Source organism: Schistocerca americana, chromosome 2 (genome assembly GCF_021461395.2).
Source record: "Schistocerca americana isolate TAMUIC-IGC-003095 chromosome 2, iqSchAmer2.1, whole genome shotgun sequence".
NCBI lineage: Eukaryota > Metazoa > Arthropoda > Insecta > Orthoptera > Acrididae > Schistocerca > Schistocerca americana.
In genome coordinates this window covers 1,130,186,829-1,130,206,216 of record NC_060120.1, presented here as the reverse complement: position 1 = coordinate 1,130,206,216, position 19,388 = coordinate 1,130,186,829, and positions in this window count along the sequence as shown.

Below are 19,388 nucleotides of genomic sequence, written 5' to 3'. Positions count from 1 at the left end.
ATTGCATCGTAATTACATTCAAAAGGCATAATGCCGACTTAAGTACAAGAAAACTGACTCTTCTTACTATCTATGTTTTGAACCATTCCTGTGACACTAGTTATAGATTCCGATACTCATTTCAGGTTTACTGTATCCCTCTGACCTTCGTATTGACGATGAAACACGTAAATTGCATCGGAATTAAAAACAAAAGGCACAATGCCGACTTAAGTACAAGAGGACTGACTCTACTTACTGTTTATGTTTTGAACATTCCTGTGACACTAGTTATAGATCCGATGCTTCACATTAGGTTTGCTGTATCCCTGTGACCTTCTTATTGACGATGAAACACAGAAATTGCATCGGAATTAAATACAAAATGCACAATGCCGACTTAAGTACAAGAAAACTGACTCTTCTTACTGTCTATCTTTTGAACCATTCCTGTGACACTAGTTATATATTCCGATGCTTCACTTCAGGTTTACTGTATCCCTCTGACCTTCTTATTGACGATGAAACACAGATATTACATCGGAATTAAATACGAAATTCACAATGCCGACTTAAGCACAAGAAGACTGACTCTTCCTACTGTCTATGTATTAACCATTCCTGTGACACTAGTTATGGATTCCGATGCTTCACTTCAATATTAATGTATCCCTCTGACCGCCTTATTGACGATGAAACACACAAACTGCATCGGAATTAAATACAAAAGGCACAATGCCGACTTAAGTACAAGAAGACTGACTCCTCCTCCTGTCTATGTTTTGAACCACTCCTGTGACACTAGTTATAGATACCGATGCCTCACTTCAGTTTTACTGTATCCTTCTGACCTTCTTATTGTCGATGAAACACAGAAATTGCATCAGAATTAAATACAAAAGGCACAATGCCGACTCAAGTACAAGAAGACTGACTCTTCTTACTGTCTATGTTTTGAACCATTCCTGTGACACTAGTTATACATTCCGATGCTTCGCTTCAGTTTTACTGTATCCTTCCTACCTTCTTATTGACGATGAAACACATAAATTGCATCGGAATTAAATACAAAAGGCACAATGCCGACTCAAGTACAAGAAGACTGACTCCTCCTACTGCCTATGATTTGAACCACTCCTGTGACACTAGTTATAGATTCCGATGCTTCACTTCAGGATTACTGTATCCCTCTGACCGTCGTATTGACGATGAAACACAGAAATTGCATTGGAATAAAATACAAAAGGCACAATGCCGACTCAAGTACAAGAAGACTGACTCTTCCTACTGTCTATGTTTTGAACCATTCCTGTGACACTAGTTATAGATTCCGATGCTTCACTTCAGGTTTACTGTATCCCTCTGACCTTCTTATTGACGATGAAACACAGAAATTGCATCGGAATTAAATACAAAAGGTACAATGCCGACTCAAGTAGAAGAAGACTGACTCTTCTTACTGTCTATGTTTTGAACCATTCCTGTGACACTAGTTATAGATTCCGATGCTTCACTTCAGTTTTACTGTATCCTTCTGACCTTCTTATTGACGATGAAACACATAAATTGCATCGGAATTAAATACAAAAGGCACAATGCCGACTCAAGTACAAGAAGACTGACTCCTCTTACTGCCTATGATTTGAACCACTCCTGTGACACTAGTTATAGATTCCGATGCTTCACTTCAGGTTTACTGTATCCCTCTAACCGTCGTATTGACGATGAAACACAGAAATTGCATTGGAATAAATACAAAAGGCACAATGCCGACTCAAGTACAAGAAGACTGACTCTTCCTACTGTCAATGTTTTGAACCATTCCTGTGACACTAGTTATATTTTCCGATGCTTCACTTCAGGTTTACTGTATCCCTCTGACCTTCTTATTGACGATGAAACACAGACATTGCATCGGAATTAAATCCAAAAGGCACAATGCCGACCTAAGTACAAGAAAACTGACTCTTCTTAATGTTTATGTTTTGTACCATTCCTGTGACACTAGTTATAGATTCCGATGCTTCACTTCAGGTTTACTGTATCCCTCTGACTTTCTTATTGGTGATGAAACACAGAAATTGCATCGGAATTAAATACTAAAGGCACAATGCCGACTTAAGTACAAGAAAACTGACTCTTCCTACTGTCTATGTTCTGAGCCATTCCTGTGACACTAGTTATAGATTCCGATGCTTCACTAAAGGTTTACTGTATCCAGCTGACCTTCTTATTGACGATGAATCACAGAAATTGCATCGGCAATTAATACAAAAGGCACAATGCAGACTTAAGTACTAAAAAACTGACTCTTCTTACTGTCTATGTTTTGAACCAATCCTGTGACACTAGTTACAAATTCCGATGCTTCACTTCAGTTTTAATGTATCCCTGTGACCTTCTTATTGTTGATGAAACACAGAAATTGCATCGGAATTTAATACAAAATGCACAATGCCGACTTAAGCACAAGAAAACTAACTCTTCCTACTGCCTATGTTTAGAACCACTCCTGTGACACTAGTTATAGATTCCGATGCTTCACTTCAGGTTTACTGTATCCCTCTGACCGTCTTACTGACGATGAAACACAGAAATTGCATTGGAATTAAATACAAAAGGCACAATGCCGACTCAAGTACAAGAAGACTGACTCTTCCTACTGTCTATGTTTTGAACCATTCCTGTGACACTAGATATAGATTCCGATGCTTCACTTCAAGTTTGCTGTATCCCTCTGACCTTATTGACGATGAAACACAGAAATTGCATCGTAATTACATACAAAAAGCATAATGCCGACTTAAGTACAAGAAAACTGACTCTTCTTACTATCTATGTTTTGAACCATTCCTGTGACACTAGTTATAGATTCCGATACTCATTTCAGGTTTACTGTATCCCTCTGACCTTCGTATTGACGATGAAACACGTAAATTGCATCGGAATTAAAAACAAAAGGCACAATGCCGACTTAAGTACAAGAGGACTGACTCTACTTACTGTTTATGTTTTGAACATTCCTGTGACACTAGTTATAGATCCGATGCTTCACATTAGGTTTGCTGTATCCCTGTGACCTTCTTATTGACGATGAAACACAGAAATTGCATCGGAATTAAATACAAAATGCACAATGCCGACTTAAGTACAAGAAAACTGACTCTTCTTACTGTCTATCTTTTGAACCATTCCTGTGACACTAGTTATATATTCCGATGCTTCACTTCAGGTTTACTGTATCCCTCTGACCTTCTTATTGACGATGAAACACAGATATTACATCGGAATTAAATACGAAAGGCACAATGCCGACTTAAGCACAAGAAGACTGACTCTTCCTACTGTCCATGTATTAACCATTCCTGTGACACTAGTTATGGATTCCGATGCTTCACTTCAATATTAATGTATCCCTCTGACCGCCTTATTGACGATGAAACACACAAACTGCATCGGAATTAAATACAAAAGGCACAATGCCGACTTAAGTACAAGAAGACTGACTCCTCCTCCTGTCTATGTTTTGAACCACTCCTGTGACACTAGTTATAGATACCGATGCTTCACTTCAGTTTTACTGTGTCCTTCTGACCTTCTTATTGTCGATGAAACACAGAAATTGCATCAGAATTAAATACAAAAGGCACAATGCCGACTCAAGTACAAGAAGACTGACTCTTCCTACTGTCTATGTTTTGAACCATTCCTGTGACACTAGTTATACATTCCGATGCTTCGCTTCAGTTTTACTGTATCCTTCCTACCTTCTTATTGACGATGAAACACATAAATTGCATCGGAATTAAATACAAAAGGCACAATGCCGACTCAAGTACAAGAAGACTGACTCCTCCTACTGCCTATGATTTGAACCACTGCTGTGACACTAGTTATAGATTCCGATGCTTCACTTCAGGATTACTGTATCCCTCTGACCGTCGTATTGACGATGAAACACAGAAATTGCATTGGAATAAAATACAAAAGGCACAATGCCGACTCAAGTACAAGAAGACTGACTCTTCCTACTGTCTATGTTTTGAACCATTCCTGTGACACTAGTTATAGATTCCGATGCTTCACTTCAGGTTTACTGTATCCCTCTGACCTTCTTATTGACGATGAAACACAGAAATTGCATCGGAATTAAATACAAAAGGTACAATGCCGACTCAAGTAGAAGAAGACTGACTCTTCTTACTGTCTATGTTTTGAACCATTCCTGTGACACTAGTTATAGATTCCGATGCTTCACTTCAGTTTTACTGTATCCTTCTGACCTTCTTATTGACGATGAAACACATAAATTGCATCGGAATTAAATACAAAAGGCACAATGCCGACTCAAGTACAAGAAGACTGACTCCTCTTACTGCCTATGATTTGAACCACTCCTGTGACACTAGTTATAGATTCCGATGCTTCACTTCAGGTTTACTGTATCCCTCTAACCGTCGTATTGACGATGAAACACAGAAATTGCATTGGAATAAAATACAAAAGGCACAATGCCGACTCAAGTACAAGAAGACTGACTCTTCCTACTGTCAATGTTTTGAACCATTCCTGTGACACTAGTTATATTTTCCGATGCTTCACTTCAGGTTTACTGTATCCCTCTGACCTTCTTATTGACGATGAAACACAGACATTGCATCGGAATTAAATCCAAAAGGCACAATGCCGACCTAAGTACAAGAAAACTGACTCTTCTTAATGTTTATGTTTTGTACCATTCCTGTGACACTAGTTATAGATTCCGATGCTTCACTTCAGGTTTACTGTATCACTCTGACTTTCTTATTGGTGATGAAACACAGAAATTGCATCGGAATTAAATACTAAAGGCACGATGCCGACTTAAGTACAAGAAAACTGACTCTTCCTACTGTCTATGTTCTGAGCCATTCCTGTGACACTAGTTATAGATTCCGATGCTTCACTACAGGTTTACTGTATCCAGCTGACCTTCTTATTGACGATGAATCACAGAAATTGCATCGGCAATTAACACAAAAGGCACAATGCAGACTTAAGTACTAAAAACCTGACTCTTCTTACTGTCTATGTTTTGAACCAATCCTGTGACACTAGTTATAAATTCCGATGCTTCACTTCAGTTTTAATGTATCCCTGTGACCTTCTTATTGTTGATGAAACACAGAAATTGCATCGGAATTAAATACAAAATGCACAACGCCGACTTAAGCACAAGAAAACTGACTCTTCCTACTGTCTATGTATTGAACCACTCCTGTGACACTAGTTATAGATTCCGATGCTTCACTTCAGGTTTACTGTATCCCTCTGACCGTCTTACTGACGATGAAACACAGAAATTGCATCGGAATTAAATACAAAAGGCACAATGCCGACTCAAGTACAAGAAGACTGACTCTTCCTACTGTCTATGTTTTGAACCATTCCTGTGACACTAGTTATAGATTCCGATGCCTCACTTAAGGTTTGCTGTATCCCTCTGACCTTATTGACGATGAAACACAGAAATTGCATCGTAATTACATACAAAACGCATAATGCCGACTTAAGTACAAGAAAACTTACTCTTCTTACTATCTATGTTTTGAACCATTCCTGTGACACTAGTTATAGATTCCGATACTTCATTTCAGGTTTACTGTATCCCTCTGACCTTCGTATTGACGATGAAACACGTAAATTGCATCGGAATTAAAAACAAAAGGCACAATGCCGACTTAAGTACAAGAGGACTGACTCGTCTTACTGTTTATGTTTTGAACATTCCTGTGACACTAGTTATAGATCCGATGCTTCACATTAGGTTTGCTGTATCCCTGTGACCTTCTTATTGACGATGAAACACAGAAATTGCATCGGAATTAAATACAAAATGCACAATGCCGACTTAAGTACAAGAAAACTGACTCTTCTTACTGTCTATGTTTTGAACCATTCCTGTGACACTAGTTATATATTCCGATGCTTCACTTCAGGTTTACTGTATCCCTCTGACCTTCTTATTGACGATGAAACACAGAAATTACATCGGAATTAAATACGAAAGGCACAATGCCGACTTAAGTACAAGAAGACTGACTCCTCCTCCTGTCTATGTTTTGAACCACTCCTGTGACACTAGTTATAGATACTGATGCTTCACTTCAGTTTTACTGTATCCTTCTGACCTTCTTATTGACGATGAAACACAGAAATTGCATCAGAATTAAATACAAAAGGCACAATGCCGACTCAAGTACAAGAAGACTGACTCTTCTTACTGTCTATGTTTTGAACCATTCCTGTGACACTAGTTATACATTCCGATGCTTCGCTTCAGTTTTACTGTATCCTTCCTACCTTCTTATTGACGATGAAACACATAAATTGCATCGGAATTAAATACAAAAGGCACAATGCCGACTCAAGTACAAGAAGACTGACTCCTCTTACTGCCTATGATTTGAACCACTCCTGTGACACTAGTTATAGATTCCGATGCTTCATTTCAGGTTTACTGTATCCCTCTGACCGTCGTATTGACTATGAAACACTGAAATTGCATTGGAATTAAATACAAAAGGCACAATGCCGACTCAAGTACAAGAAGACTGACTCTTCCTACTGTCTATGTTTTGAACCATTCCTGTGACACTAGTTATAGATTCCGATGCTTCACTTCAGGTTTACTGTATCCCTCTGACCTTCTTATTGACGATGAAACACAGAAATTGCATCGGAATTAAATACAAAAGGTACAATGCCGACTCAAGTAGAAGAAGACTGACTCTTCTTACTGTCTATGTTTTGAACCATTCCTGTGACACTAGTTATAGATTCCGATGCTTCACTTCAGTTTTACTGTATCCTTCTGACCTTCTTATTGACGATGAAACACATAAATTGCATCGGAATTAAATACAAAAGGCACAATGCCGGCTCAAGTACAAGAAGACTGACTCCTCTTACTGCCTATGATTTGAACCACTCCTGTGACACTAGTTATAGATTCCGATGCTTCACTTCAGGTTTACTGTATCCCTCTGACCGTCGTATTGACGATGAAACACAGAAATTGCATTGGAATAAAATACAAAAGGCACAATGCCGACTCAAGTACAAGAAGACTGACTCTTCCTACTGTCAATGTTTTGAACCATTCCTGTGACACTAGTTATAGATTCCGATGCTTCACTTCAGGTTTACTGTATCCCTGTGACCTTCTTATTATTGATGAAACACAGAAATTGCATCGGAATTAAATACAAAAGGCACAATGCCGGCTTAAGTAAAAGAAAACTGACTCTTCCTACTGTCTATGTTTTGAACCATTCCTGTGACACTAGTTATATATTCCGATGCTTCACTACAGGTTTACTGTATCCAGATGACCTTCTTATTGACGATGAATCACAGAAATTGCATAGGAAATTAATACAAAAGGCACAATGCCGACTTAAATACAAGAAAACTGACTCTTCTTACTGGCTATGTTTGAACCAATCCTGTGACACTAGTAATAAATTACGATGCTTCACTTCAGTTCTAATGTATTCCTGTGACCTTCTTATTGTTGATGAAGCACAGAAATTGCATCGCAATTAAATACAAAGGCACAATGCCGACTTAAGTACAAGAAGACTGACCCTTCTTACTGTCTATGTTTTGAACAATCCCTGTGACACTGGTTATAGATTCCGATGCTTCACTTCAGGTTTACTGTATCCCTCTGACCTTCGTATTGACGATGAAACACAGAAATTGCATCGGAATAAAATACAAAAGGCACAATGCCGACTTAAGTACAAAAAGACTGACTCTTCTTACTGTATATGTTTTGAACCATTCCTGTGACACTAGTTACAGATTCCGATGCTTCACTTGAGGTTTACTGTATCCCTCTGACCGTCGTACTGACGAAGAAACATAGAAATTGCATCGGAATTAAATACAAAAGGCATAATGCCGACTCAAGTACAAGAAGACTGGCTCTTCTTACTGTCAATGTTTTGAACCTTTCCTGTGAGACCGGTTTTAGAATCCGATGCTTCACTTCAGGTTTAATGTATCCCTTGGACCTTGTTATTGACGACGATACACAGAAATTGCATCGGAATTAAATAGAAGAGGCACAATGCCGACTCAAGTACAAGAAGACTGGCTATACTTCCTGTCTATGTTTTGAACCATTCCTGTGACACTAGTTATAGATTCTGATGCTTCACTTCTGGTTAATTGTATCCCTCTAAACTTCTTATTGACGATGAAACACAGAAATTGCATCGGAGTTATGTACAAAAGGCACAATGCCGACTTAAGTACAAAAAGACTGACTCTTCTTACTGTCTATGTTTTGAACCATTCCTGTGACACATGTTTTTGATTCCGATGCTTCACTTCAGGTTTACTGTATCCCTCTGACCGTCGTACTGACGATGAAACACAGAAATTGCATCGGAATTAAATACAAAATGCACAATGCCGACTCAAGTACAAGAAGACTGGCTCTTCTTACTGTCTATGTTTTGAACCTTTCCTGTGAGACCGGCTTTAGATTCCGATGCTTCACTTCAGGTTTACTGTTTCCCTCTGACCGTCGTATTGGCGATGAAACACAGAAATTGCATCGGAATTAAATAAAAAAGGCACAACGCCGACTCAAGTACAAGAAGACTGGCTATACTTCCTGTCAATGTTTTGAACCATTCGTGGGACACTAGTTTTAGATTCCGATGCTTCACTTCAGGTTTACTGTATCCAGCTGCCCTTCTTATTGACGACGAAACATAGAAATTGCATCGGATTTACATACAAAAGGTTTACTGTATCCCTCTGACAAGAAAACTGACTCTTCTTACTGTCTATGTTTTGAACCTTTCCTGCGACACTAGTTATAGATTCCGAAGCTTCACTTCAAGTTTACTGTATCCCTCTGACCTTCTTATTGACGATGAGACACAGAAAATGCATCGGAATTAAATACAATAGGCACAATGCCGACTTAAGTACTAGAAGACTGGCTCTTCTTACAGTCTATAATTTGAACCATTCCTGTGACACTAGTTATAGATTCCGATGCTTCACTTCAGGTATACTGTTTCCCTCTGACCGTCGTATTGGCGATGAAACACAGAAATTGCATCGGAATTATATACAAAAGGCACAATGCCGACTCAAGTACAAGAAGACTGGCTATACTTCCTGTCAATGATTTGAACCATTCGTGGGACACTAGTTTTAGATTCCGATGCTTCACTTCAGGTTTACTGTATCCAGCTGACCTGCTTGCTTACGATGAAACACAGAAATTGCATCGGAAAAATAATTCATAATTCACAATGCCGACATAAGTACAAGAAAACTAACTCTTCATACTGTCTATGTTTTGAAACATTCCTGTGACACTAGTTATAGATTCCGATGCTTCACTTCAGGCTTACTGTATCCCTCTGACCTTCTTATCGATGATGAAACATAGAAAATTCATCGGAATTAAATACAAAAGGCACAATGCCGACTCAAGTACAAGAAGACTGGCTCTTCTTACTGCCTATGTTTTGAACCATTCCTGTGGCATTAGTTATAGATTCCGATGCTTCACATCAGGTTTACTATATCCAGCTGACCTTCTTATTGACGATGAAACACAGAAATTGCATCGGAATTATATACAAAAGGTACAATGCCGACTTAAGTACAAGAAGACTGACTCTTCTTACTGTCTATGTTTTGAACCATTCCTGTGACACTAGTTATAGATTCCTATGCTTCACTTCAGGTTTACTGTATCCCTCTGACTTTCTTATTGACGATGAAACACCGAAATTGCATTTTAATTATATACAAAAGGCAGAATGCCGACTTCAGTACAAGAACACTGTCTCTTCTTACTGTCTATGGTTTGAACCATTCCTGTGCCACTAGTTATATATTCCGATGCTTCACTCCATGTTTTCTGTATCCCCTTGACTTTCTGATTGACGATCAAACACAGTAATTGGATCGGAATTAAATACAATAGGCACAATGCCGACTTCAGTACAAGAAGACTGGCTCTTTCTATTGTCGATGTTATGAACCATTCCGGGGACACTTGTTATAGGTTCCGATTCTTCACTTCAGGTTTACTGTACCCCTCTGACCTTCTTATTGACGATGAAACACAGAAATTGCATCGTAATTACATACAAAAGGTTTACTGTATCCCTCTGACAAGAAAACTGACTCTTCTTACTGTCTATGTCTTGAACCATTCCTGTGACACCATTTATAGATTCCGATGCTTCACTTCAGGTTTACTGTACCCCTCTGACCTTCTTATTGACGAAGAAACACAGATATTGCATCGGAATTAAACACAAAAGGCACAATGCCGACTTAAGTACAAGAAGACTGACCCTTCTTACTGTCTATGTTTTGAACCATTCCTGTGACTCTAGTTATAGATTCCGATGCTTCACTTCAGGTTTACTGTATACCTCTGACCTTCTTATTGACGATGAAACACAGAAATCGCATCGGCATTACATACAAAAGGTTTACTGTATCCCTCTGACAAGAAAACTGACTCTTCTTACTGTCTATGTCTTGAACCATTCCTGTGACACTATTTATAGATTCCGATGCTTCATTTCAGGTTACTGTATCCCTCTGACCTTCTTATTGACGATGAAACACGTAAATTACATCGGAAATAAATAGAAAAGGTACAATGCCGACTTAAGTACAAGAAGACTAACTCTTCTTACTGTCTATGTTTTAAACCATTCCTGTGACACTAGTTATAGATTCCGATACTTCACTTCAGGTTTACTGTATCCCTCTGACCTTCGTATTGACGATGAAACACCGAAATTGCATCGGAATTAAATACAAAATGCACAATGCCGACGCAAGTACAGGAAGACTGGCTCTCCTTACTGTCTATGTTTTGAACCTTTCCTGTGAGACCGGTTTTAGATTCCGATGATTCACTTCAGGTGTACTGTATCCCTTGGACCTTGTTGTTGATGACGAAACATAGAAATTGCATCGGAATTAAATAGAAAAGGCACAATGCCGACCTAAGTACAAGAAAACAGACTCTTCTTAATATCAATGTTTTAACCATTCGTGTGACACTAGTTATAGATTCCGATGCATCACTTCAGGTTTACTGTATCCCTCTGACCCTTTATTGGCGATGAGACACATAAAATGCATCGGAATTAAATACAAAAGGCACAATGCCGACTTAAGTACTAAAAGACTGACTCTTCTTACTGTCTATGTTTTGAACCAATCCTGTGACACTAGTTATAGATTCCGATGCTTCACTTCAGGTTTACTGTATCCCTCTGACCGTCGTATTGACGATGAAACACAGAAATTGCATCGGAATTAAATACAAAAGGCACAATGCCGACTCAAGTACAAGAAGACTGGCTATACCTCCTGTCAATGTTTGAAACCATTCCTGTGACACTAGTTATAGATTCCGATGCTTCACTTCAGGTTAACTGTATCCAACTGACCTTCTTACTGACGATGAAACACAGAAGTTGCATCGGAATTAAATACAAAAGGCACAATGCCACCTAAGTACAAGAAAACAGACTCTTCTTAACATCAATGTTTTGAACCATTCCTGTGACACTAGTTATAGATTCCGATGCATCACTTCTGGTTTACTGTATCCCTCTGACCCTCTTATTAACGATGAGACACAGAAAATGCATCGGAATTAAATACAAAAGGCAGAATGCCGACATAAGTACTAGGAGACTTACTCTTCTTACTGTCTATGTTTTGAACCATTCCTGTGACACTAGTTATAGATTCCGATGCTTCACTTCAGGGTTATTGTATCCCTCTGAGCTACTTATTGACGATGAGACACAGAAATTGCATCGGAGTTATATACAAAAGGCACAATGACGACTTAATGCAAGAAGACTGACTCTTCTTACTGTCTATGTTTTTAACCATTCCTGTGACACTAGTTATTGATTCCGATGCTTCACTTCAGGTGTACTGTATCCCTCTGACCTTCGTATTGACGATCAAAGACAGAAAATTCATCAGAATTAAATACAAAAGGCACAATGCCGACTCATGTACAAGAAGACTGGCTCTCCTTACTGTCTATGATTTGAACCATTCCTGTGACACTAGTTTTAGATTCCGATGCTTCACTTCAGGATTACTGTATCCAGATGAGCTTCTTATTGACGATGAGACACAGAAATTGCATCGGAGTTATATACAAAAGGCACAATGACGACTTAATGCAAGAAGACTGACTCTTCTTACTGTCTATGTTTTTAACCATTCCTGTGACACTAGTTATTGATTCCGATGCTTCACTTCAGGTGTACTGTATCCCTCTGACCTTCGTATTGACGATCAAAGACAGAAAATTCATCAGAATTAAATACAAAAGGCACAATGCCGACTCATGTACAAGAAGACTGGCTCTCCTTACTGTCTATGATTTGAACCATTCCTGTGACACTAGTTTTAGATTCCGATGCTTCACTTCAGGATTACTGTATCCAGATGAGCTTCTTATTGACGATGAAGCACAGAAAATGCATCGGAATTAAATACAAAAGGCACAATGCCGACTTAAGTACAAGAAAACTGACTCTTCTTACTGTCTATGTTTTGAACCATTCCTGTGACACTAATTATAGATTCCGATGCTTCACTTCAGGTTTACTGTATCCCTGTGACCTTCTTATTGACGATGAAACACAGAAATTGCATCGGAATTAGATACAAAATTCACAATGACGACTTAAGTACAAGAAAACTGACTCTCCTTACTGACTATGTTTTGAACCATTCCTGTGACACTAGTTATAGATTCCGATACTTCACTTCAGGTTTACTGTATCCCTCTGACCTTCTTATTGACGATGAAACACGTAAATTGCATCGGAATTAAATACAAAAGGCTCAATGCCGACTTAAGTACAAGAAGACTGACTCTTCTTACTGTCTATGTTTTGAACCATTCCTGTGACACTAGTTATAGATTCCGATGCTTTACTTCAGGTTTACTGTATCCCTGTGACCTTCTTATTGACGATGAAACACAGAAATTGCATCGGAATTAGATACAAAATTCACAATGACGACTTAAGTACAAGAAAACTGACTCTCCTTACTGACTATGTTTTGAACCATTCCTGTGACACTAGTTATAGATTCCGATACTTCACTTCAGGTTTACTGTATCCCTCTGACCTTCTTATTGACGATGAAACACGTAAATTGCATCGGAATTAAATACAAAAGGCTCAATGCCGACTTAAGTACAAGAAGACTGACTCTTCTTACTGTCTATGTTTTGAACCATTCCTGTGACACTAGTTATAGATTCCGATGCTTTACTTCAGGTTTACTGTATCCCTCTGACCTTCTTATTGACGATGAAACACAGAACTTGCATCGGAATTAAATACAAAAGGCACAATGCCGACTCAAGCACAAGAAGACTGGCTCTTCTTACTGTCTATGTTTTGAACCATTTCTGTGACACTAGTTATAGATTCCGATGCTTTACTTCAGGTTTACCGTATCACTCTGACCTTCTTATTGTCGATGAAACACATAATTAGCATCGGAATTAAATACAAAAGGCACAATGCCGACTTAACTACAAGAAAACTGACTCTTCGTACTGTCTATGTTTTGAACCATTCCTGTGACACTAGTTATAGATTCCGATGCTTCACTTCAGGTTTAATGTATCCCTCTGACCTTATTATTGACGATGAAACACAGAAATTTCATCATAATTAAATACAAGAGGCACAATCCAGACGTAAGTACGAGAAGACTAACTCCTCTTACTGTCTATGTTTTGAACCATTCCTGTGACAATAGTTATAAATTCCGATGCTTCACTTCACTTTTACTGCATCCCTCTGACCTTACTATTGACGATCACACACAGAAAATTCACCGGAATTAAATACAAAAGGCACATTGCCGACTCAAGTACAAGAAGACTGGCTCTCCTTACTGTCTATGTTTTGAACCATTCCTGTGACACTAGTTATAGATTCCGATGCTTCACTTCAGGTTTACAGTATCCCTCCGACCTTCCTATTGACGGTCAAACACAGAAAATTCATCGGAATTAAGTACAAAAGGCACAATGCCGACTCAAGTACAAGAAGACTGGCTCTTCTTACTGCCTATGTTTTGAACCATTCCTGTGGCTCTAGTTATAGATTCCGATACTTCACTTCAGGTTTACTGTATCCCTCTGATCTTCTTATTGACGATCAAACACAGAAATTGCATCGGAAATAAATTCATAAGTCACAATGCCGACATAAGCACAAGAAAACCAACTCTTCATACTGTCTATGTTTTGAACCATTCCTGTGACACTAGTTATAGATTCCGATGCTTCACTTCAGGCTTACTGTATCCCTCTGACCTTCTTATTGACGATGAAACACAGAAATTGCATCGAAATTAAATACAAAAGACACAATGCCGACTCATGTACAAGAAGACTGGCTCTTCTTACTGCCTACGTTTTGAACCATTCCTGTGAAACTACTTCTTATAGATTCCGATGCTTCACTTCAGGTTTACTGTATCCAGGTCACCTTCTTATTGACGATGAAGCACAGAAATTGCACCGGAATTAAATACAAAAGGCACAATGCCAACTTAAGTACTAGACGACTGACTCTTTTTACTGTCTATGTATTGAACCACTCCTGTGACACTAGTTATAGATTCCGATGCTTCACTTTAGTTTACTTGTATCCCTCTGACCTTCTTATTGACGATGAAACACAGAAATTGCATCGAAATTAAATACAAAAGGCACAATGCCGACTCATGTACAAGAAGACTGGCTCTTCTTACTGTCTATGTTTTGAACCATTTCTGTGACACTAGTTATAGATTCCGATGCTTTACTTCAGGTTTACCGTATCACTCTGACCTTCTTATTGTCGATGAAACACATAATTAGCATCGGAATTAAATACAAAAGGCACAATGCCGACTTAACTACAAGAAAACTGACTCTTCGTACTGTCTATGTTTTGAACCATTCCTGTGACACTTGTTATAGATTCCGATGCTTCACTTCAGGTTTAATGTATCCCTCTGACCTTATTATTGACGATGAAACACAGAAATTACATCATAACTAAATACAAGAGGCACAATCCAGACGTAAGTACGAGAAGACTAACTCCTCTTACTGTCTATGTTTTGAACCATTCCTGTGACACTAGTTATAAATTCCGATGCTTCACTTCACTTTTACTGCATCCCTCTGACCTTACTATTGACGATCACACACAGAAAATTCACCGGAATTAAATACAAAAGGCACAATGCCGACTCAAGTACAAGAAGACTGGCTCTTGTTACTGCCTATGTTTTTTTCCATTCCTGTGGCTCTAGTTATAGATTCCGATACTTCACTTCAGGTTTACTGCATCCCTCTGATCTTCTTATTGACGATCAAACACAGAAATTGCATCGGAAGTAAATTCATAAGTCACAATGCCGACATAAGTACAAGGAAACCAACTCTTCATACTGTCTATGTTTTGAACCATTCCTGTGACACTAGTTATAGATTCCGATGCTTCACTTCAGGCTTACTGTATCCCTCTGACCTTCTTATTGACGATGAAACACAGAAATTGCATCGAAGTTAAATACAAAAGGCACAATGCCGACTCATGTACAAGAAGACTGGCTCTTCTTACTGTCTACGTTTTGAACCATTCCTGTGAAACTACTTCTTATAGATTCCGATGCTTCACTTCAGGTTTACTGTATCCAGGTCACCTTCTTATTGACGATGAAGCACAGAAATTGCATCGGAATTAAATACAAAAGGCACAATGCCAACTTAAGTACTAGACGACTGACTCTTTTTACTGTCTATCCTTTGAACCACTCCTGTGACACTAGTTATAGATTCCGATGCTTCACTTTAGTTTTACTGTATCCCTCTGACCTTCTTATTGACGATGAAACACAGAAATTGCATCGGAATTAAATACAAAAGGAACAATGCCGACTTAAGTACAAGATGACTGACTCTTCCCACTGTCTATGTTTTGAACCATTCCTGTGACACTAGTTATAGATTCCGATGATTCACTTCAGGTTTTCTGTATCACTCTGACCTCCTTATTGACGATGAAACACAGAAATTGCATCTTAATTAAATACAAAAGACACAATGCCTACTTAAGTACAAGAAGACTGACTCTTCCTACTGTCAATGTTTTCTACCATTCCTGTGACACTAGTTATAAATTCCGATGCTTCACTTCAGGTTTACTGCATCCCTCTGACCTTAGTATCGACGATCAAACACAGAAAATTGATCGGAATTAAATACAAAACACACATTGCCGACTCAAGTACAAGAAAACTGGCCCTTCTTACTGCCTATGTTTTGAACCATTCCTGTGGCACTCGTTATAAATTCCGATGCTTCACTTCAGGTTTACTGTATCCAGCTGACCTTCTTATTGACGATGAAACACAGAAATTGCATCGGAATTATATACAAAAGGCACAATGCCGACTTAAGTACAAGAAGACTGACTCTTCTTACTGTCTAAGTTTTGAACCATTCCTGTGACACTAGTTATGGATTCCGATGCTTCATTTCAGGTTTACTGTATCCCTCTGACCTTCTTATTGACGATGAAACACTGAAATTGCATTTTAATTAAATACAAAAGGCAGAATGCCGACTTCAGTACAAGAACACTGTCTCATCTTATTGTCTATGGTTTGAACCATTCCTGTGCCACTAGTTATAGATTCCGATGCTTCACTTCGGGTTTACTGTATCCCGCTGACCTTCGTATTGACGATCAAACACAGAAAATTCATCGGAATTAAATACAAAAGGCACAATGCCGACTCAAGTAAAAGAAGACTGGCTCTTCTTACTGTCTATGTTTAACCATTCCTGTGACACTAGTTATAGATTCCGATGCTTCACTTCAGGTTTACAGTATCCAGCTGACCTTCTTATTGACGATGAAGCACAGAAATTGCATCGGAAGTAAATACAAAAGGCACAATGGTGACTTAAGTACAAGAAGACTGACTCTTCTTTTATGTCTATGTTTTGAACCATTCCGGTGACACTAGTTATATATTCCGATGCTTCACTTCAGGTTTTCTGTATCCCCCTGACCTTCTTATTGACGATGACACACAGAAATTGCATCTTAATTGAATACAAAAGGCACAATGCTGACTTAAGTACAAGAAGACTGACGGTTCTTACTGTCTATGTTTTGAACCATTCCTGTGACACTAGTTGAAGATTCCGATGCTCCACTTCAGGTTTACTGTATCCCTCTGACCTTCTCATTGACGATCAAACACAGATATTTCATCGCAATTAAATACAAAAGGCACAATGCCGCCTCAAGTACAAGTAGACTGACTCTTCTTACTTTCTATGATTTGAACCATTCCTGTGACACTAGTTATAAATTTCGATGCTTCTCTTCAGTTTTACTGTATCCCTCTGACCGTCTTATTGATGATGAAACACAGAAATTGAATCGGAATTAAATACAAGTACAAAAAGTCCGGCTCTTCTTACTGTCTATGTTTTGAACCTTTCCTGTGAGCCCGGTTTTGGATTCCGATGCTTCACTTCAGGTTTACTGTATCCTTTGGACTTTCTTATTGACGACGAAACACAGAAATTGCATCGGAATTAAATAGAATAAGCACAATGCCGACTTAAGTACAAGAAAACTGACTCTTCTTCCTGCCTATGGTTTGAACCATTCCTGTAACACTAGTTACAGATTCCGATGCTTCACTTCAGGTAAACTGTATCCAGCTGACCTTCTTATTGACGATGAAACACAGATATTGCATTGGAATTAAATACAAAAGGCAAAATGCCGACTTACGTACAAGAAGACTGACTCTTCCTACTGTCTAAGTTTTTAACCATTCCTGTGAGACTAGTTATAGATTCCGATGCTTCACTTCATTTTTACTGTATCACCCTGACCTTCTTATTGACGATGAAACACACAAATTGCATCGGAATTAAATACAAAAGGCACAATGCCGACCCAAGTACAAGTAGTCTGGCTATTCTTACTGTCTATGTTTTGAACAGTTCCTGTGAGACCGGTTTCAGAATCCGATGCTTCACTTCAGGTTTACTGTATCCCTTGGACCTTCTTATTGACGACGAACACAGAAATTGCATCGGAATTATATAGAAAATGCACAATGCCGACTTCAGTACAACATAACTGTCTCTTTTTCCTGTCTTTGTTTTGAACCATTCCTGTGACACTAGTTATAGATTCCGATGCTTCACTTCAGGATTACCTTATCCAGCTGACCCTCTTATTGGCGATGAAACACAGCAATTGCAACGGAATTAAATACAAAAGGCACAATGCCGACTTAAGTACAAGAAGACTGACTCCTCCTACTGTCTATGTTTTGAACCACTCCTGTGAATCTAGTTATAGATTCCGATGCGTCACTTCAGTTTTACTGTATCCTTCTGACCTTCTTATTGACGATTAAACACCGAAATTGCATCGGAATTAAATACAAAAGGCACAATGCCGACTCAAGTACAAGAAGACGGCTCTTCTCACTTTCTATGTTTTTAACCACTCCTGTGACACTAGTTATAGATTCCGATGCTTCACTTCAGTTTTACTGTATCCTTCTGACCTTCTTATTAACGATGAAACACAGAAATTGCATCAGAAATAAATACAAAAGGCACAATGCCGACTCAAGTACAAGATGACTGACTCTTCTTACTGTCTATGTTTTGAACCATTCCTGTGACACTGGTTATAGATTCCGATGCTTCACTTCAGTTTTACTGTATCCTTCTGACCTTCTTATTGACGATGAAACACATAAATTGCATCGGAATTAAACACAAAAGGCACAATGCCGACTCAAGTACAAGAAGACTGACTCCTCTTACTGTCTGTGTTTTGAACCACTCCTGTGACACTAGTTATAGATTCCGATGCTTCACTTCAGGTTTACTGTATCCCTCTGACCGTCGTACTGACGATGAAACACAGAAATTGCATTGGAATTAAATACAAAAGGCACAATGCCGACTCAAGTACAAGAAGACTGACTCTTCATACTGTCTATGTTTCGAACCATTCCTGTGACACTAGTTATAGATTCCGATGCTTCATTTCAGGTTTACTTTATCCCTCTGACCTCCTTATTGACGATGAAACACAGAAATTGCATCGGAATTACATACAAAAGGCACAATGCCGACTTAAGTACAAGAAAACTGACTCTTCTTACTGTCTATGTTTTGAACCATTCCTGTGACACTAGTTATAGATTCCGGTGCTTAACTTCAGGTTTACTGTATCACTCTGATTTTCTTATTGTTGATGAAACAC